The 22,809-nt window shown below is 42.6% G+C and overlaps 1 pseudogene; it reads left to right on the top strand.

Moving 5' to 3' along the window:
- The window catches only part of Alg13l-ps1 (ALG13, UDP-N-acetylglucosaminyltransferase subunit like, pseudogene 1), a 161,585-nt pseudogene that overhangs the window by 12,743 nt on the left and 126,033 nt on the right, over positions 1-22,809 (top strand).

The following is a 22,809-nucleotide window of genomic DNA, read 5'->3' as shown; positions in this document are numbered from 1 at the left end:
CAATACATGCTATTGTGCTTGCATGCTAAAGGTCTGTCTAGCCCCTCCCAAGGGCTGTGAAAGTGGCCCGTAGATGAATAAGCTGTCTGCAGAGCTACGAAAGATGGTGATAAATTCATATCCAACACACAGGAAATTAGACAAAAGAAACCGGAAAGATGCTCACGGTCTTCAGGCTCCGGGTGGGGGCTGTATTAGGACTGCTGTCATCTCGTGTTGTTGAGGGGCAGTCATTGGTTCACAGGACAAGAGTGTGGCAGAGCTGAGATGGGTGTGAGAGAAACCCAAGCCGGACAGTCCTGTCCTACATATACTCTCTGCCTCGCATCTCTTCCCCTCTTCGCATCTGTTTTCCTTACGCGGGGCTCAGGATGTGCTGTAGTGAGCCAAAAATCACCCAGGAAGAGGACTCAACCTTCCGAATTCTCAGTCATCTCAGGAACGGTTCTGGTTGCCCTTGCTTGAGGGTTAACTCCTGTCCTGTGCTCAGGGGCAAAGATTACCTGGTAATTGTCAGACTTGTCTAGAAATTCCAGCGGGCCAGAGATGATGAGCTGGATTTAAAAAAAAGGATTGTTCAATCCCTGGAGAAAATAGGAAGCTGGACAGCAAGAGCCTGAGGTGTGTTTACTCCTGAGGGGGAAATGGAGCTTGGGCTATTTGCAACGGGAGAGAGGATGAAGGATGCTGAGCCAGGGGCACGGGTGCAGAAGGTGGCTTTGTCAGTCAAACAGGACAGGATAGGAACAGAGTGGACGATTCCAGTTGGTTGGTTGAAGAGTTACCATGACAGGATAGAAACCCAGAGACCTAATGGATCACCACCGGATCTGGGCTTCTATTGTTTAGTATATGTTTTATGTTGCAGGCCAACTAATTAAAACATTACCTCAAGGGCTAGGTCAAAGGCATGTTGAGAAGTTGTGCTCACTGACAGTAGATGAAGTAGGTTCAGTAATCAAGAGGCAGACACACATCTTGGTATCACCTTAGATGCTAAATACCGTGAAGCTGGAGACCAGGTGCCATCTTCCTTCCTGGGAAACAAGCAAACAAACAATACAAAATAAGTCACAGAGACCTCCAGCTGGGAGGAGTGGCTCATTTGGGAAGCTGAGGCAGGAGGATTACCACAGATTTTAGACCACCCTGGGCTACCGCATAAGACCTTGTCCCAATAAAAGAAACCAATGACATGCAAAAACAACAACAACAAAACAAACAAAAAAGCCAAACCAAACCAAACCCAAACCAAAAAACCCCCCAAACCTCCCAAACCTCCTAAACCAAAGAAAAACCCAACACCCTACTTCAGGGTAACCGAAAAGATGAGTTAGATATGATCCTGCTTTGAAAGGAATTCTACCTGGTAATGTAGAATGAAAGCTAGGTGTAAAACGCTAGCACCTTGTTACCACTAATGGAATAGCAGGTCTAGGGATGACCATCCATTGGCTGCTCAAGTCAGTAAGCCCCACAAAGCACTCCCCAGCAACCTTTCCTCCTCCCAAGCTCGGCAAGCAATTAAGCCAGTGGCTCATGGGGAACTCCGTGTGTGATGTTGGGTGAAAGCCTCGGGTCCACTGAACAATCTTACCATTACACAGAGGGAGAAGTGAGCGTGGCATGCCTCCTGACTCTCTAGGAAGTAGAAGCACCTATGAGCTTTCTTGATAAAGAATTCAACATGACTCTGATCAACACTTTTAGACTAGACTACCTTTTTTTTTTTAAGACCAGGAAAAAGGATCATGATTAACAATCTGGAGATTGAAAACTTAAACTTTAAAAAATCTTTAAGTTACATGTTTATGAGTGCTTCACCTGCATATATGTCCGTGTACCACGTGTGTGCTTGGTCCTGCAGGGGACAAAAAGGGTGTTAGATCCCTAAGAACTGGTTACAGATGGTTGGTTGTGAACTGTCATGTGGATTCTGGGAATCGAACCCAAGTCCTCTGGAAGAGGACCAGTGCTTGTAACGACTGAGCCATCTCTCCAGTTCCCAGAGATTTAATTCCTTAAATCCAGAATGTGGAAGTGTCTGTTAGACACATTACAGTTTGTTCAATCAGTAGCCAGAAAGAGGGAACAGGAAATATTCTTAGATAGGAGATGCAGCAACTATGTTTGGCTGTTGGTTTGAAGAGAATAAGTACGTACAAAGTTGTAAAAATAAAGTTATGAGTCAATTTGGAAAATTCGAGCTCTGACTAGATCGTAGATAAATTAGTGGAGTATATATATTATTCAGGGAATGATAACAGCATTAGGAAATGGAATTATAGAAAGTTACCTTTATTTTGGAGTACTGGATATTGACCATTTGCTTTAAGACCATCTAATAAGGCTAGGAAGTGGGGAGGAAGATTATCATGGGCCACATAAGGATAGATAGCACTGTTAACTTGGGAACTAGGTGGTGGTCTTCACCACGCTGTTCTCTGTCATTTGTGTGTGCTTCACTTTCCTGTTAATAAAAGACAAGTCTGAGAATTCTAATAGCATTGTTTATCCTCCAAGTTCTTGGTAGACTGTTGGAAATACTTTGTGTGTGCATGTGTGCATACCCTTCTAGAAAGTAAAGGCTTAATGAAAACCCCTTCTCTTGGAATTCGGGGATTATAAAATGCCCTAGGGTTTAGCTAATCCCCATTTTTCTTTTTCTAAGTTTGTTAAAAAGTGGTGCGTGTACGTCGGGGCACGGTTATATTTGAACTCTTGTTGAAATACCTTTGTTCAGTGTATAAAATTGTGACCAGGTGAACGTTTTTACCTTAGAGAGGTTCGCGTATTTCAGCTGTTTTAATGCACTCACGAGGAGATGTCCGGCGAACCTTACCTCGGCACAGCGAGCACATCCCCTGGGGCAGCTCAGCAGTGGCTCAGGCTTTCTGTAAATTACTCTTCTGTGTAGGCCTGAAGTGGTAAAAGCCTTGAGATTTTAAGCCCTAATCTCAGTCTAGTTAGCTAGTTTTTTGTCAAAGTCAAAACTGCTGAGAATTTTGTAATTTTCCTTCCTCATTCCTGTTGGAAAGATTTCAAGGATTTGAATATAATCGCCGTGCAGAGAGCACAGCCTTCCTCTAAGTGACTACGGCAGATCAGAAGTATAGTGGGTTCTTAGAAAAATATCACTGCAGGCTTAATGCAGGCCTAAGCATACATGTTATAAATCATGGTGATGGGCCAGATGGTGACTAAACTCTACCTTACTCTACACACGCTTTCCTGCCTCAGAGGGTTTTTTTTTGGGGGGGGGGAGGAGTCAAATTGATATGTATTTAAATTTCTTTAACTAATGCCTAGATCGAGACTTAGATCACTAAAAGCAGCATATTTAAAAGTGCATTTTGCCTTTAGAAGTCATATCCTATCTGGAACCCGCACAATGAAGACAGTGTTTGTGACTGTCAGGACCACCAGTTTCGACAGCCTCATCGCTCGTGTGGTTGGTTACTGAGGATAGTGTTCAGATCCTCAAGAGTCTGGGTTACGGCCGCTTTGTCCTCCAGACTGGTAGAGGCGCTGTGGTGCCTGAGCCGTTCAGAGAGTCTGGAAAAAGGCAAGCCACTTGTGGTAGTTGTAAATGAAAAGTTAATGAACAGTCATCAGTTTGAACTGGCAAAGCACGCGGAAGGCCATCTTGTCTACTGTCCCTGCAGCACGCGTCCTGAGTTGTTACAGTCAATGGAGTTATCAACGTTGAAACCTTATCCTCCTGGGCAGCCAGAACAATTTTCTGCATTTTTGGATAAAGTTGTTGGATTACAAAAATGAACTCTCAACACTTTAAAATACCCCTAAATTCAGTTCATGGAATATGATTAAATCAAAATAGGTTGATGACATGTATTCGTAGAACAATATAAATCAATATATTTACTACAAACAATATTATAGGGGATTTTGTGGCATAAACATTACAGTTGGGTCTAGATCCTAATTTTAGTAAATGTTTGAGGTTTCCCTAACTTCGAATGTGTAGTAAGTTCTGGCTTTGAAAACATAGCCTTCACAGTTTTGTCCTAAAATTTCAAAAAAGCAGAAGCTGGGCAGTGGTGGCACGTGCCTTTAATTCCAGCCCGTGGGAGCCAGAAGCAGGTGGAGTGAGTTCAAGGCCATCCTAGTCTACATAGTGAGTTCCAGGACAGCCAGGGCTACCCAGAGAAACCCTGTCTTTAAAAACCAAAGCAAAACCACAAAACCAAGAAAAAAAAATCAAACACGTTAATAAGAATCAGATATTCGATGTTATTTTGAATAAAAAATGCTAACAATGTAACATTTTGGTGAGAAGATAAGCATTTGCAGGATCATAATCTTAAGAGACAGCATTTTTGTATTAAGCGGAAAAAAATGGGTTTGCTTTGTAGAAGCTAAGAGTTAATTTGAAAAAGATCAAAGTAATTGATGGGTAACTACTTTTATCCTGAAGAATAAAATAGATAGGGTCACCATTTGAACTTCTATCCCTCAAGTGCTGGATTACAGGCACATGCTGCCATTTCTGGTAGTATTTGTTCCTCTAAAGTAGAGAAGGGCTGGGGAAATTGTTCAGTGAGTAAAGTACTTGCTGTATGTGTCCTGAGTTTAAATCTCCAGGATAAATGTTAGTCAGGCATGGTGGTGTGCCTATGATGATGTTGGTAGACATAGACAGAATCTCTGGAAGGCATTGGACTAAGCAGTCTAGTAGTCACAGCAGTGAATGGTAAAAAGAGACCTGTTACCAAGCAAGGCAAAACGACGGGATAGAGCCTAGGGTTCTCCTCTTAGTTCCACCAATTTACCACAGACACATGCCTATATTCACGAGTACATACAGCTATGTAGGTAGAATGTGATGATCTTAACAATGCCTTCAAGAATAGAGAATAAATTCAAAGATATAACAGTAAAAAAAGTCATATTATTGACTTACTATGGTCTTATGTGCTTTTCTTGGTAATTTTCATACTGAATTTTGCATTTTGTGGGTGTTAGAAACTGTCGTTGGAAAAATCTCAAAGTTATAGACTTTGTTGTGTTTTTGTTCCCAGAATTAGAATGCAGATGGTCTATTTGCCATTTATGTGAGAGCAGTAACATTCCCGATTCTCTTTGTTCATGCCGAGCCTGCTGTACACATTGCTTTGTATAAGTTTATGCAGTCTAAGAAAACCATTCTGAGCTGTCCAAAGTTTAAATACAAGGACAAGGGATAAGGGAAGTTAGTCAGCTAGCATGGTGGGGCTGCCCTTGAGGATTTGTTGAAGTCCTCACAGAAATGCCAGCACAGTGGACCTGCAGGCACCATTGCACCTTGTGTGCTCGTAACGTGTCCATACGATGGGCTTCTGCCAGCTCGGAAGCAGCAGCACTCCTTAAGAGTCTCACCAAGCCCCACCCACCCCCAGCATCTTCAACTCACTTTACCCTGCCCGTCTCATGTGCCCAGTGCAGGCTCGGTGTGAACAGTTTATGCTTCCCTCCCTCCAGCTCTGGTTATAAAATTACTCATGGCTTTTAGATCTGTTGCACTTGCTCCCAACTGCTATCTCATCTCGCTCCTATTAACTCAATAAACTCCTTAACTTCAGAGATCCCTTTGTCTAAAGAGTCTTGGTTTAAACTCTGCTTGGCTGACTACATTTTGAACTTACTATGTTCCCTCAAAGGATAAGTTGCAATAATTTCAGTTAATGATCTTAATTGGGTTTTTTTTTATCTAACTAGTTAATTAATTAGTCAATTAATTGATTAGAGACAGGACTTGCTATGTAGCCCAGGCTAGACTCCAACTCAAAACCTTTCCATGTCAGCTTTTCAAGTTCTGGGAATACAGCCTGGCTGATCATATCAGGGTAGTTAGCATTTTCATGTCAAGCATTTCTCAATCCTGTTTTTATGTAAGGAAGCCTTTGAACTCTTTTTCTAGTTCTTTATAAAACATATAATAAGTTGTAAACTCTAGCTACCCTGCATTGCTATAGAATTCTACTTATTCCTCTTATCCAACTGTATTTTGGTACCAAATGTGTCTGTCCACATTGCCCCTGCTCTTCCTAGTCTCTGGTAATTGTAATTCTACTGTCTTCTGTGAGATCAACCATTTATTTATTTATTTATCTGGCTTTCCCATATGAATGAGAGCATGTGATATTCATCATCCTTGAATCAGTTTTATCTTCAATTCTAGAACTGAGCAAGTCATCATTCTTTATTCTACTTTATTCTATAAAATAGAATGTATTGGATTGTCCAGGGAAAGGAGATTGGTTTTAGAGACGAAAAGAGCTTAAAGAAAGCAGAAACAGAATAAAGAAGTAGACTGTTCTTGTCAAGGACTGGCCAGTTAGCACCAGTTCTTACAGGTTCCTTCTTTTGCATAAGGATTAAAAACACAGGAAATTCATTATCATACCATTTGAAACTGGCCCATTTGGGAGATTGGAGTGTTAATCTCTAATCCTGTTTTTTTGGGTGGAGGACAAACAGCCCAGGCCAAGCTTAGAGATTGGGAGCTACAATGCAAGTGACTCCATTTTGGTTTTTAGCTTAGTCTGTTCAGGAGCTTAATTCAGAATAATGACTTCCTGTAGCTTTTATTTAAAATCATTGATGACGCTGTGACTCAGACTTACAGAGAAGCTGGACTTAGGGGAAGGCTGTGTTTTCTGGAGAGTGTGACACGGAGATGACTTATCAAAGGACTAGAGATATAAAAAAGAGTTTTTCCTGTGGGTTAAGGCTTAGACCTAAATCTTCGCAGTCTCTGTGGGCGTGGTAGTTGCTTACTAAACAGTTTATTATGAAACTTGATGGTGATTATTAGATCTCAGCTGTGCCATCGTTTCAGAATTATAAAATCATCCAGTTTATGGACCCAGCCATAAAAGAGAGACAAAATATCTCCGAGACAGAGCAGTTCCCTTTCGCTTGATTTGTTTTGTATTTTTAATAAATGCTTTTGTGCATGGAAGAAATATTTATTCGGTAATACTTCTGAAGGTGTGCATTGTTTTATTACCGAAGTGCAGCACAATTTTTCAGGAATTCATATGGTTACATAAAGTGAGATGCTAAGTTTTGTTTATTATTTTTATGCCTTTATTTGTCATCTAAAATATGATACAGAAATACCATAAATATGATGCAGAACGCTGATTGAAAAACAGACTTTAAAATCTGTATGATTTTATTGTTTGGTTTTCAATTGACCAGTAAGACACCCTTTGACAGGATCAAAGGTTACCTTCGAGGAGGTGATGAATATGGAATATTTCATACCACTTTTTAAAATCTATTTCATGTGCTTAGAGGCTCTCAAGTCCATTCTTTTTTGTCTGTCTTTCTTACTCTCCTTGGTTGTTATGGTAACCTCTTCACTGGTCTCTTCCCATTGGACTTCTACCCTTAGTGGTAGACCAAGCTGTCAGTTGGGTCTCACGATGTCACTCTCCCTTTACATCCTGCTTTCCCCTGGAGTCTTGTTGGAGATTCTCATTGCTTAATGTTTGCAAGCCTCCATGATTACCTTTCCAGCTTCATTCATCTCATATGACTCTGCCAGTAATGCTCAGTGCTTAAAGATTTCCACCTCTCTCTCAGCCCTTCTGACATGTCCTGCTGAGCCTGGGTGCATGCTGTCACTCCCCATGAGGTAGCGTCTTCTGCCCGGCTCTCCACATGCATCTCCTCCTCAGTCCTGTGTGTCCAGTTAATGTCGATTTAGCTCCCGCTCAACCTTATCTCTCAACTTTGTTATAAAGCTCCTTTATAATAACTGAATCTTACTGCTCTAGGCTTCTGCATCATCATGTGCCTGTTTTTCTACCACTGAATTTACTGGTTATAATTTATATTTCTATGTAAATTGGTTTTATATGTGACTATAAACTTCATGAGGGCAGATGGTGTCCTGTGTTTGCTCACTATCACTAGATCTTGGCTCTTAGCACATATTAACATCTCATAAGTGTATGACATGAAATAATGAATTGGATTCAGCTAATAGCCAGTTGATTAGTTGCACACACAATGCCAGTATCAAAGGTGCCGTAAAAAGAAGAATGGGCTTTCAAGAAAATAATGAAGCTGTCTACTCATTCCATGTCTGCGGTTCTTCAAAGTGGGCTTTGGAACATTTCTGGAGAATGATCTCTAGGAGGAGAGTCACCTGTCAGTTCTAGAACCCTTTGAAGATGCCGACAGATGCTCAGGCCCTTCTATGAAATGGAGCAGTATTTGCATATAACGTCTGCACACGCTCCTACACATGCTAAGTCGCCTCTGGATTATTTATGACATTTAATATGATGCACACTACATAAGTAGTTGTATGGTTCAGAGGTCGCGTGGGGAGGACATCTATGTATATTCTGAATATTTTTTTCCCTCAAATACTTTCACTATGTGGTTAGTGGATTCCAAACCTACAGGCGCAGAGGACCAATTGTGGTTTACAAACCTCTTATAAAAGCACATAAGCTTTTGACAAAACACATGCTTTTGATAAAAAAAATAATATCCATGTTGGAGATCCTCCTTATTTCTAAAAGTATGTCTAGCCTACAGACATCAAATTCCACATTCAAAGGACCAAATTTGCTACAGTTGAAAATGTAAAAGAATGTTTTACACATGAAGGCAGTCCTGTAAGAGTTGCATCTCAAATGTTTTCAGCATTGGCGGGTGTTTTTGTAATAAGGACATATGTAGTCTTTGAAGAGACATGGTTTTCAGATGCAATTTAATTTTATTCTGTTTTTGTTGACAATCTTTCACAGAGTCATTCTCTATGCAGGAGGGAAGTTCAGCTTTGCTGCTGGCCATGGGGTGGGCGGTGTGCTTTGTTTAAGTCATTCACTTCATCTTGGTACGCTGTGTTCTTCACGGGCAAATAAGTCTTGCAGACTTTCTGTTTTTAACTAGGAAGGCTTGCGATGTCTAAGGGTTGGAGAGATGGCTCAGCGGTTAAGAGCACTGACTGCTCTTCCAGAGGACCTGAGTTCAATTCCCAGCACCCACATGGTGGCTCACAACCATCTGAAATGAGATCTGATGCCCTCTTCTGGTGTGTCTGAAAACAGCTGCGGTGTATGCATATCATTAAATAAATAAATAAATAAATAAATAAATAAATAAATAAAAATAAAGAAGTTTAAATCTCACAGATGTTGAATTCTATGTTCAGGACAATTTCCTCTCAATGTGAACAAGTATAGAACATGTGCCACATTCCTTAGTTGAAAAGAATCAGGGTTTCTTGTCAAATTGTTTTATTCCAGATTATCGATTCAGTGCTCTGTTGACTTAGCTATAAGCATCTCACCTCCATTACCTGAGGCACTGCCCTTTTACCATCTGACTCTAGGGAGAAAGTTATCTGCATCCCTCTTTTCTCCAGCAGCTTAACTCAGTGCTGCTTTTAAAGCAGGAGCAACTGTGTCTTAAATAACACACTTTCCTTTTTGCATTTCAGCCCTTGGCACCTGTAAAAGCAACTATTGGTCATCATCTTCAAGTGGGCATTTGCCCTGGCTCTCTCCGTGCTGGTCACTGCCAGGCTGCAGTCTCTGCTAGGCAAACCCTTTGAGAAAACGAGCTCCCATCAACACAATTTAGATGCTTTCTCGGGAATGGGCAGCAGAGAAAGCTACCGTTTGGGTGGGAAGCCTTTAGTGCTCTGGCCAGGAACAAACATTCTTTGGACCTTTCATTCTGGTGTCCTTGTTTGCACCTGAGCCCCGGAAGGCACAATGTGCCTTTGCTCTTTGTTTCCCTTCCTGCTGCTGATAAAAGCTTACATATTCCTGCTGCTTTGCTTTTGACATTATTTCCTTCTGCAAATACATTCTTTGTGCCTGGCAATAATGTCAAGATTTGTGAGAGAATTTCTGCCCTTTTGAATTTGGTCTGCTGGAGAATGGTCCTTTGCTAAATATCAACTCGAGCAGGTTGTTATGCCTCAGTCAATAAGGCTGGTGAGAGAAATCCTTGACATGTTGAGAGGACTTGCTTTGTTCTTTGCTTGTCTGTGTGAATTTCAGCAAGTCCTTCTGTGGTTAAGTTGCCACCTTCTGGTGCCCCGCTCACCTTCATCTGTGCGAGCCCAGGCCAGACATCCCTGCTTCCAAGTAGAATTGTCCCTGGACGGATTTGAATGATGTCACGTGCGTTTTGACTGAGATGCACTTACATTTCCATCTAGTCCTATTATATTGTTTTTTTTTTTAATCTTCTATTCTTAAGCTGGGGTCATGTCATTATGTAATGTATTTGAGAGACACAGATCCCGTGCATAGCCCTTACCTGATTGTCCCTCTCTTTCCTGTGTGGGACACTAAAAGAAAGAGAATTACTCATTTGGGTGACATAGTGACGTCTAGGGAAATTATTTTGTGTTGGCTCCAGGAAGTCTCAAGAATGATGGCAGTGATGCGCTGAAGTCACTTGTGCCCACTAGTGAGTACTGAGTGCTGTGAGGTCATGAAAAGCTACTGGAGAATTAATGCTTTGTAAACACAATTCCCTCCTGCTTCAGATAATGACCTGCTCAAGTTGAGACAATGTATTTTACAATCTTGCAGACTTGAACTGGACGATTTAAAACTGGTAAGAAAGGAGTACTAAAGGATTCGGGTCTGGCCATCGAAAGCCAGTACACTGCATTGCATGACAGGTCTGCTAATCTTTTATGGAGGGAGCGGAGGTGGAAAGACTTTAACCAGTGGCAGAGCTGGCCTCTGAACCCTGACCTCTGACCTCACAGCGAGTGACCCAGCATACTCTTCTGGGCCACCTTTCCTCTGGCAGGGAGGTGTTATGATGGGAGCATCGGCTGGCCATGCAGCCCGGGAGAGAGCTAACTTTTCCCCTTCGGCTCTACAACACAAAACCAGAATGTTTACTGAGAGAAGCCAGACTCGGGTTTAGAAGATAAATTCGCAAAGTACTTGAGGTTTGGTCGAACCAACACGAATGTCAAACAGTGACTCTGCCTTCATGGAAATAAAGTTGTTTGTTCCGAGCCAAATATGAGTGATAACAGTTCAGGAACACAGATTCAAGTTACTATGAGTCAGGCGTTCCACTGGGGAAGACATTACATGAACTTTTGTACTCACAGAACAAAAGGAAGCCATAAGTCAATACCGTTAGCAGGGGGAGCATCCCTAGGTGGGATGTAGCACAGCAGGCGCCGTCTTCTGTAGCTTCAGATGTCCCGAATCCTGCAGGGTTCTTAGTGTAGGGTTGGCGGGACTTAGAAGTATGCCAAGTTAAGGGATGCATTCTGAGAAGGTTGCCTATTAATCACGAGAATGGCTGGCCAGGCATAACAGTTAAGATAATTGGCTTTTGAATGACTGAATCAAGTCAGATATAGTGGTGCAGGCCTGTAATTCTACTATTCAGGAGGTTTGAGGCAGGGGGATCACAAGTTCAAGGCCTGCCTGTTGTGAGTTCAACACCTATTTGGGTAGTATAGTAAGATCTCGTCCAATAATAATAAGTTAATAAAAAGTTAAAAAAAAAAGGGCTGGGGATACAGAGGAATAGTAGAGAGCTAGCCTGGCCCTAAGTTCAGCATCCAGCACTGGGGGTGAAGGCTCTTGACCTACAACATTCCATCTCTCCATGGCCGTATATCATAGTCAGCCGAGATCAAATATCATGCAACATCTTTAATAGTCATCTTCTTCAGAGAACTGTATATCAGTATTCTGAGAGGACTTGCTGAGAAGTCTACTGAAGGCATAGTGTGTGCTAAGCACTACATGAGAGGCTAGAGAGGATGCCAAGACTATCAACTGTCAAAACTTAGGAAGCATATAAAAGTAATTCATATAGAAGGGAGGATTCATTCACTCCAGAGGACATGAGTGCTGTGCCTGCGATGTGCCAGGAATAGACACCATTCATTAACTCACCCCGAACTTCGATTGTCTACTATGTGCCAAATGTTCTTCTAGATGAGAACATGGCTAGCACGGTCTGTTTACTCATTGCATAAGCTGTGAAGGAGAGAACAGTAAATAAATAGGCAGGAAAAGACCCAAGCAATGGAGCAAGAGGACCTGTATACAGTGAGTGGGTGGATGTGTTAGATACTAAGATAATAAGGTTTTGTCCTGGCCCCGAGAGGCAGATGTGTAGACTGTAAACTTCTGTATGATCTCCTAGTCAGACAGACTGAAGTGAATTTGGTTTGGCTGGAGAGAAAAGCCTACTGTGGAAAGCCTGGGAGATCCTCATGAAGATACTGAAGGATGACTCTAAACACTGAGCTGACAGGACCAGTGTGGACGGAGCGAGGGGCAGTATGAGAACTGGGCTGTCCAAGAGAGATCTGGAAAGATGTGATGATTAAACTGTGGACTGAGAACCCTGATTTAGTGCAGGGGCTGGAGAAAAGGAGTTATTTCACAGGAGAGAGCTAAGGGGTTCTTCCTGGGTGTGGTGACATTTAAACTCGGCCATTAACCTGCAGAGATGAGGTGAGGCAAATATCCTATACTGGCGTTACCCTGAGCAGAAGCGGGTAGATGCAGCTTGTTTTGAGACAAGTAGACTTATGATAGCTCAAGGTGTGAGGAGGAAAAGCCACTGGGAGGTTTGGACTCAAAGAGCAGCTTGCTTCAGGAGTGCAGAGGACCTCAAGTGCGCCTCAAGAGAGGCCAAGATAGTTACAGTTTTTGAACTTTATCCTGGTGGCATCTTATAAATAAACTGCTGTGGAAGACAGAGGTGGTCAAGGGAGACCGTGGAGGCTTTCGTCACGATCCTGAGGAGTGGAGCCCTTCCTCTGCCTTCTGAGTCCTGGGATTAAAGGTATGCACCACCACAGCCTGGCTGGGAAGTCTTTTTAAAAATCTCATCTTCTGGTTCCGTCTCCTGGTACGGCTTGTTTAGAGTAAGCAGTAGGGAAAACCTTTGCATCCTTCGTGAGGAGTGCAAATGCTTGTTCCTGACAGAACGTCATAAGTAACTGTGCTTACATTTCCCCCAGGTTACTATGAAGCAGGGGCTCAGATTCTTTCTTGAACTGTCACTGTGTAGGTGTAGAACCCTATGGCCTCCATATCTGAATTCTGTTCCAATTTTTCATATTCAAACCTAGGGTCTTCTTTTCTATTCTAATTCTAATTTTCTTCCTGAATACTTTACTGCATTTCCTTTAAGCTCCCTTGAGTCCACTGTAGAAGCAGTGGAGGCTAAATAAATATGCTTTCTATGAGATATTTAGAATGCTCTGTGGTGGTTTGAGATATGTCCCCTGTAGTCTTGGGTATTTGAACACGTGGTTTCCTGTTGTTGGTGCCATTTGGGGAACTTCAGGTAGTGCAGCCTCCCGAGAGGAAGGCCACTCCTGTGAGTGGGCTTCTGGATGAAAAGCCTAGGCTACTTTCAGTTCTCTGTCTCTGCTTCATGCTTGTGGTTGAGGGTGTGAGCTCTCAGCTTCAGGATTCCGCCCTGTGCCTGGTGTTGCTGCCACGCCCCCTCCCCACTGCGACGGGCACATCCTTCTGAAATCATAAGCCCAAAGAAACTTTCCTCCTTACAGTGCCTTGTTCATGGTGTTTGGTCAGAAAAGTATAAATGCAGTTACAGATCAATACGTAAACACAAGACTCATAGTTTAAACGAATGCATATTGTTTTCCAAGTTCTTAATTGGTTATTTTCATAGTTGGTCTCTGTAACCCCAGACTGTAAGTGAAAGGGAAGATGATGCAAGGTGAGGCCAAGTTCATGGCAAATATTTGCATGCTGATCTGGTCCTCTCTGTCTCTTGGTCAGTTACACATCCCTGGGTATATGATTCTTTGCAAGAAGAACTGAAAAAAAAAGTGAAAAAGAAAGATCATTCATTCACAAGTGTTTGTGGTGGCTCCATTTGGAAACTTAGTGTTCATGTTATTGCTGGTTCAGAGGTAATCCTGATAGTTGAGCTATCTCAATACAGTATTGTTTTAGTTTCTAATCTGTGTATGCAGACCCTGCCTTAGGAGACTGCATAGCATTTCGGCATTGCCTACTTCTGGGTATTTTGTAGGCGGCTGAGTAGGTAAGAATTGTTTTCTTGCTGCCCACATTCCGCTATATAAAAAGAGATCTTTTTTAATTTAAAATTTTTTCTTTGTAAAAGGTACTGTTTCTCTCAGTGGTCAGATGACAAAGTAGATGCTATTATAACAAAAGCATTTTTAATTAAAATAGCCCAATAGGTAAGTAGTTAAATACATAAGCATATTAAATAAATACTTAACATTCAAATCACTAGTTGTGATGGCTACATTTATTCTGTAATTTCTTTATTACCTCAAGTTACTTTTTCTGGTCAGTTTTTCTTTTCTTTCTCTTCATTCTTTTCCTTTCTTTTTTGTTAATTAATTAATTTCGAGACAAGGTTTATCTGTGTATCCTTGGCTGTCCTGGAACTCACAATGTAGACCACGGTGGCCTCAAACTCGGCGATCCTCCTGCCTCTGCCTCCTGCGTGCTGGGACTAAAGTAGATGAAACCTGGCATGGAGAGATGATTTGGCAGTTAGGAGCAACGTCGGCTCTTCCATAGGACCCAGGTTTAATTCGCAGTACCTACATTCCCAGTATCATCCTATAAAACTAAAAATTTCTAAATCGATACACTTTGTTTTAGACCAGTGACCTATTTTCTGTTTCTATGGAGGGTCACAATGTTTTTGTGATTTAATTTATAGGAGGAGGAATGAGTTCAGTCTAACAACACAGTTGCATTTTCAGACCCTGGTGGAGTCTGATCCCAGCTGGAGAGGTGCGGTTGTCTGGAGGGGGTCAGCAGTGCTACAGTGTTTCCTTTGAAACAGCCACAGGCGGGGAGCTGAACACTCTTCTGATTGTGTGCATGTTAAACGGCCTGATTTTTTTTTTTAAACTGGAACTGCCCCTCTCCTTGAAAACTGATCACTGTTTAGTGTAGAAAAAAAATATCCATAGGATTTTTATTACATTAAACAGAATCTTCTATTAGGAATCACAGGATACATTTCTTTCAGATCTCAGAATCAAAAGTAGTTGTTCTTTCCCTTGACCAACGGGTTTATTTTTACCCTGTGGACAGGAATATTAGAGCAGATCACATTTCTGTTTGCCTGTATACTGAACAAAAGCCCAGAGTTCATCCTTTTCTCTGTTCATCCCTGCAACGGGCAGTTTTTTTTTTTTTTTTTTTTTTTTTTTTTTTTTTGTGGCTCTCACTTCTAGTGGCCACGGTTTGTGGCACACCTAACCTACCTTACTTCCTTAAAATCTGCTTGAAGACAGTGTTTCCAGTTCTATTCTTTGAAGTGCTTTGCACACAATTGGCACCTTGACAATGGCTGAATGAGTGTTAGTAATCTACTTAAAAATCGCTCTGTTCCTTGATTTAGCACAGTAGGAGGTTTGCTTGGCATAGGACTTGCCCAGGGTTCAGTCGCCGACATCTGCCCTAAGAGGTGGTGCTACAAGTTCAGCTTTTGAAATATGCTGAGGGTCATAGGACTTCCGAGGCTGAGAATACTTCGTGGGGTTGGGGTCATGTGGTAGAGTGCTTGTGTAGCATGCATGAAGCCCTGGGCTTGACCCCTAGCACTGCAGAAGTCAAGTGTGGTGGCTCACACTCCTGATCTTAGCATTTGGGAGACAGAAGCAGGAGGAGCTGAAGTTCATGGTCATTGTCAGCCACAGGAGGAGTTAGAAGCTCTGCTGGGCCAGAGACACTGGTTCATTCCCCCTCCCCCAAACAAACACCCCCCAAACAACCAATAAACAAGCAACAGAACTATTAGAATGTTGACTACAAGAGCTGAGGGCAGGCACTAACAAGGTTGGCCTAAGGGGTGGTTGTTGGGGTGATTTCAGTTTATTATTACTGACAGGACAGTGTCTGGCAGGGAGTGAGTGAGTGTCCTGTAAGTGTTTGATGCTCTGTCCTTGTTTATGCCACTCGTGTAGTTAAAAACTTCATTACCTCACCTGCAAAAGGACTTGACCTTCCCTTTTCTGCTTTTGAAGAAGTTACTAGAGTGCTGGAGTCTTGGGTCTCCCTTCTGCTTTCAGCCTTCTTCTGCTCTAAGATGAGTTATTTAAACTTTGTGTGCCTCATATGTAAGGTGCTGTCTTTAATGCTGACAGTTCTTCAATGAGTGTTTAAGTCCCAACAGTTCTTCAGTTCTTTGATCTTGCCTTTGCTGAAGCAGGGAGGCTGGGGGTTGCTTCTGTCTGGCTCTTTGATCTGGGATGGCAGAATTCTAGCTCTGGAAGGAACATGGACCAATCACACTGCTCCTGGGACCCTTCTCTTAGCCTCCTAATCATAAAGTGTTTTTTTTCTTCCTTTGATATGATTTCTCTTTTTTAATAAAAGCATTTTTACATGCTATACAATGCCTTGTGTCTGTTCTCTCTCCCCCTGCTTGAACATAAATTTGACAAAGGAGGGGATTGTTGTCTTTTGTTTCAAGTGCCTGACATACAATAGGTGCATGCAGGGATTCAAAAATATTCTTGGATGATCAAATGGATGAAATCTTTTTATGATCAAATAGACACCGTTGAGTGGATATTTCTGTTAGTTTTTCACTTTTATTCTCTTCTGAAATAATTTGCTTTTCTGATTTCCATTAGTGACACCACCTTCTTGTCACCACCAGGAGCAAATCCCTGAAGGATGGGACAACCATGCCAGACAGCAAATGAGTTCATTTTCAGGAGGATGTGGACAGTCATATGGTCCATGGTTGTTCTGTGCAAGGTAGACAGGGCTGTCTTTTCAAACAGAACCTCAAGAACTATAACAGGAGGCAGCTGGAATCTATTTCAGTCTGCCAGCATTTCTCACTAACTCTTAGCTTCCCCTGGCTTCCCCTGCTATGCTTCTTCTGTCATAGGAGTTCCACTGGGGACTCCTTGTGGCTTCCACAGTCCGAGCTCTACGGCCAGGGTTTAGCTGCCAGAGCTTTTAGTGTCCTTTCCTAGTCTCCTGCCCAGGCCGGTGCCTCCTGAAGGGGCCTCGATCCCGCTTTTCACTGTGTCATGTGTGGCTTTGCTCCCTCCTCCACCTCAGACCAGTCCTTACTCAACTAAAGGAAATTTCCATTCCCCCACTTGCCGAAATCCCTCAGATCATGCCTGCGTACTCCCAAACACCCGTTAGTCTTAAACACCTCGTTTATTATTTATAATATTCATTGTCTCCCCAACTTAGGATTCCCTAAGAGGGACAATGGAGCAATGGGAGTGGGGAGCAGGGAATGGGACACAGTTCATAGCTGAGATGGAACCCGAAAAACTCTGCTACAAAACCAACCTGATGCAAGTGCCTTTCTAGCATCTCATAAAGTTTCAAGGGGACTAGAAAATTCTGAGATCATGCCCTTCCTACTTTTTGGGGGGGTATTAAAATATCCTTTTTTACATTACATGATTATTAAATATCTAACAGTAGTAATGGCTACAAATGAATTGTCTTTGCTTTGAGAAATAGGAAATTGGCAATGCAGCTGATCAAGTATGTGTGTAATGCACATGCGCACACATACACACATACACACACATACACACACACATACACACATACATACACACATACACACACATACACACACATACACACACACATACACACACATACACACATTCACACACATACACACATACACACATACACACATACACACATTCACACATACATACATACACACATACACACATACATACACACATACACACACACATACACACACATACACACATTCACATATACACACACATACACACATACACACACATACACACATACACACACATACACACATTCACATATACACACATACACACACACATACACACATACACACACATACACACATACACATACACACATACACACACACACACACACACACACACTCACACACACACACACACACACACACACATCCCAGCCTCTGGCCCTGCATGGTCAGCTTTTGTTATCAGCTTGGGACACTTGGGAAGAGGGAATCTCAACTAAAGAATTGCCTCAGTCAGATTAGCCTCTCGGGCATGTCTGTGAGGCATTTTCTTAATTGCTAAGCTAAGTAAAAGGGTCCACCTACTGTGGGTGGTGCCATTCCCGAGCTGTGTAAGAAAGGTAGCTGAGAAAGCCAGAGGAAGCAACCTGTAATCAGGATTCCTCCTTTGGCTTCTGTTTTAATGTTCCTGCTTTGAGTTCCTGTCGTGGCTTCCCTCCACGATGAAATGGAAGGCCAACAGACCCTTTCTTCTTCCCAGTTGCCCTTGGTCAGTGCTTTATCACAGCAACAGGGAAGCAGGCTAGAACAACCTCTTTGTGTGTATTTAAAGTAGTTCGCTGCTCTGTCACATCAGAGACCCAAAGTCCTGTTGGTTGCCATTCCCAGGAACATAGGCCTCCATGTCTTTACTCTGTTCAGCCATTTTTCAGGGTCCTGGCAACATTGGCTCAGGATTCCTGGACTATGGTCTGACTGTGCTTATCCAACCAGGAGATGAATGGATGTAACCTTCCCATATGCAAAACAGTCACCTTCCCTATGTGCAAAAAAGTTCTTCCCTTTTCTTGAGCTTTCAAGAATATATTTTTTCTTGTTCAGTGCAGATTAATCTAGACTGTAGCATCCTGTGCCCTTTATAAGTAAATCAGCTTTCTGCAGGTCACCAGAAGAGGAATTGTGCACAGCTTTCTAACTTCTCAGGGTATTCAAGCACCCAGCGAGGATACAGAAGACACTAATTTGCTCATTTTCTTTCTAAAGCTCCAACCATTTGTTCTCCTGCTCCCTCTTGTAAGGCAAGTTAACATTCTCCTCTTCTAATTGTTCCACAATTTCAAGTTTTCGTCGAACATTTCATCAAATTCACCATATATTTACTGTTGGGTTTGACATGCTAATTATTAGGAGTGTTTGATCACATAATTCTAATGATGTTCAACAGTATCACACAGCTCACATTTGTACAAAATGCTGTCAGAGTGACAGGCAGCAGCCGCCGAGACTGTGCTCCCACCGCACAGTTGCTGAGTGGAGGTTTTATAGGAGGTGTGTGTTGTAGAGAGCAGAGGTCTAGTCAAGGTGAAAAAAAGCTTCAAAGCCTTAGAAAAATGTAGGACTCAACCTCCAAACTCAACGGCACCAGTAGTCCCCACTGGGAACATGCATAGGCCACAGTTCCAGCATCTTCTTCCTGCCCCCTCTCTCATTCTTCATTGTCTGCCTCTGGGTTGGCTCTTCTCTCAAGTTATCCGTACCCAATGACACCCCATAATGTTTTGGTTTCATGCACTTATTAGGGCCAATGCTTTTCATAAGTCAAATTCTCAAGACACAGTTTGATGGACTCACCCAGAGGATCCATTCCTTGGTGGGTTGCAGCCCTGGGTTCGGGGAATTTTGCAAGTTAGACATTGGGCAGCTTTCGGTCGGATATTGTGGCTCTTGACTGGGCTCCTTGTTATTAATCTGTTCTTTCACATGTCCTCATTTTTTGGTTCCACACTTTGAGAAATTTTGTTGCTATTATAGTGCTTTTTAAATCTTTTTTTGGCTATCATGTTTTATTGTCCACAATCATTTTGTTTTGTTGTGTCTTATTCTCATTTGATGGTTGCAGTATCTTGAGTCTGAGTTGTATGGTAGCTGTTCTTTTTCAAGTACTCCTCTGTGTTCACAATTCACTGTGCGGTGAGGGTCTACTTTCTGCCTGCTCCCTGTTACTGATTTCGATTGGTTGCCTGCTCATAATTAACCATGAGGCCCTGGGGCTGGGTCATGTGTGGCTTCATCAGTACATCAGTTTGCTGTGCAACAAAAGGGCTTGAGTTTGATCCCTAGCAGTCCTGTGAAAAGCCAGGTATGTGGTACCCACTTGTAATCCTGGCTCCAGGAGGCAGAGATGGCCTACTTCCTGGGAACATACACCACCAAGGTTGACCTCTGGCTTCGCACGCACGCACACACGCACACATCCCCCTTTCCTCCTTTTTTGTTCTTCCTTCTTCTGTAGGTCTTTCTTTACTTGGAATGTTTCCCCCCATGTCTGTCCATCTGTCTGCCCATCTGTCCATCCGTCCATCTGTCTGTCTGTCTGTCTGTGCCTGCCTGCCTGCCAGTCTGTGTCTATGTCTTTGGCATAGTATCGGAATATGTGAAAGCCAACTCTGTTTTACTTTCAGATGTCCCAAGGATGAAGGATTTATTCTGAATTGTAAAATTCACATCAGAGCCCACATCTCACTCCTCACTGCAGTCCGTTCAATTTCTTTAGACATGAGTGTTGATATGTTTGGTCTGTCAGTTGTTCAAGGACTTTGGTTGGAGAGGGGGAGGATGTTGGGAATGTTAACACTCATGACTTCCACCCTCTTTCCCATCCTGTATGCTTCTCTCCTCTTTCCCACGGATACTTACTTGTTGGCTCGCCTAGAGCGTGCTGGTTCTGTCCACCATGGCCTTGGGCAGTAGCTCTCTTCCGTCACACTGTCAGCACCTTCCCATACTCTCTTTTGTTTTCCAGAAAAATTTTTTTGAAAATTTTTGTCCATTGAAGAGTCACTTTTGGGTCAGTGAGAGGGTTTAGTGGATAAAGCTTTTTGCTGCCAAGTCTAACAACCTGAGTTCAGTCACCAGGACTGACGTGGTAGAAGGAAATGACCATCTCCTTCAGATTATCTCTGCCCTCACACAGGAGCCGTGGGATATACTTCTCCTGTACAAACACACACACACACACACACACACACACACACACACTCCTGTAAAACACACACACATACACACACTCCTGTACAAACACACACACACACACACACACACACACTCCTGTAAAACACACACACATACACACACTCCTGTACAAACACACACACACACACACACTTAAAAACTTAAAATTATCTCGAAATATCCGCTTTCAAACCTATGGAATTTTCTGTTATTATTATTAATTATTATTTCATTAGGAACTCAGGAGGGGCAAGCAGACCACCAGGCATACTTACTCAGTTGTTCCTTTGAGAAGTAGCCCTTGATATTGGCTTTAAACATGCTTCGTTTTTATTTAGAGAGAGTATTGTATTCATTCTCATTCCCCCCCCCCCCACCCCACCACCCCCGTCTCCAGGACGACTTTTAGAAGTTATTTCTCTCCTTTTACCCTATAGGTTATAGGGTTAGACCTCAGGCTGCCAGCCTCAGTAGCAAGTACTTGTACCCACTGAGCTACCTTGGCAGCCATGTTGGCCTTTAGACTGAGAAACATGTATGTAAACTCACATAAATGAATGTGTAGACGGGGCGTGAGAGTCTATGCCTGTTAGCCTGGCATCTGCGAGGCAGAGCACTGCTACCACCAAAACCGTCAATGACGGTACTTGCAGAACTTACAGGAAACTAGGAAATGAGCATCAGTCCCTGTGCCTGTGGCTTAGGAAATGGAGTTCTCTTTTGTAATCCACAGCCGCTCTCACATTTCCTCTTTGGGTATCAGATTCGTATCCACGTTGCCTCCTGGGATGACGATTAGCCTTCATTTTTTAGACATTCTCTCTACAATTTTTTCTTTCGTTAGAAAATGGATTTGCCTCTTGTGTGTTGCTTCCAAACAATATAATGTTTAATTTTAGCTGCCTTTTCTCTCTCTACAAATGGATGCATATGGCATGTCCACCTCTCTGTTTTGCTGTTTCGTTTAAGTTGTATCTTGAAGTTCTTCTATTTATTCATGAAGCTGCCTTTTATCTAATTTTTTCACTCTGACGGCTGCACTGTAGGCAGTTCCTCTTAGAGATTGATTGTCTGATTTTCTTTTTCTTTTCTTTTTCTTTTTCTTTTTTTCAGAGCTCGGGACCGAACCCAGGGCCTTGCGCTTGCTAGGCAAGCGCTCTACCATTGAGCTAAATCCCCAACCCCTGTCTGAGACTTTCCTATGTAACTCCTGTATTTACTTCATCCTCCCTGCCCACTCCCCGCCTATTTCTTCCCAAATTCCCAGCTTCTTACTCTTCAGCTACAATCGCTACAGATATGTATCTACGTCTATAATGTAACCTGCTGAGGGAATTTAGGGTTGGCCATCTGTGCTCAGGGCTGACATCCTGGGATTGGCCAACCTATCTGGAGTTCATCCTCGGAGGAGACTGACTTCTTCCTCTAACAGCTAGGCTTGCATGTGTTTATGGGCTAGGGAGATGACTCAGTTGGTAAAATGTTCACCTTGCAAGTATGAAGACCTGAGTTTGATCCTCAAAACCCATATAAAAAATGCTGGGTGTGGTGGAAGGTCTAATCCTTTATAATACCAGCTCTGGGGAGACAGAGACAGGTAAATTCCTGGGGTTTCTTAGCCAGCCAGACACTCTATCTCAAAAAAAAAATGGTGGAGACAGTGTCTGAGGAATGATTCCCGAGGTTGTCTCTGGCCTCTACATACTTGTACACCTGTATATATACATGCACCTGCATGAACATGTAACTACATGAAAACTTACATGTATTTATATATACAACATGTGCAATATGTATTTATACGTACAACAATCTATGCATAGTGACTGACTTGCTAATTTGCATATGCATTACTTCATAGTTTTGGGAGAATGCACTCTCCTTTGTCCTTTAGCTGGGGACGGAACTGAGGCCTCATGAATTCTAGGTAAGCCCTCTTCATTGAGCTCCACCCTCTGTCCAGCACTTCTCAAGAATACATTGTTGCTAACTATTGTCACCATGTTATATAGCAGATCTCTTGAACTTAGTCATCCTAATTGAAATCTTTATCCTTTG

Source organism: Rattus norvegicus, chromosome 2 (genome assembly GCF_036323735.1).
Source record: "Rattus norvegicus strain BN/NHsdMcwi chromosome 2, GRCr8, whole genome shotgun sequence".
In the NCBI taxonomy this organism is placed as follows: domain Eukaryota; kingdom Metazoa; phylum Chordata; class Mammalia; order Rodentia; family Muridae; genus Rattus; species Rattus norvegicus.
This window is presented reverse-complemented; position numbering and strand designations above follow the sequence as displayed.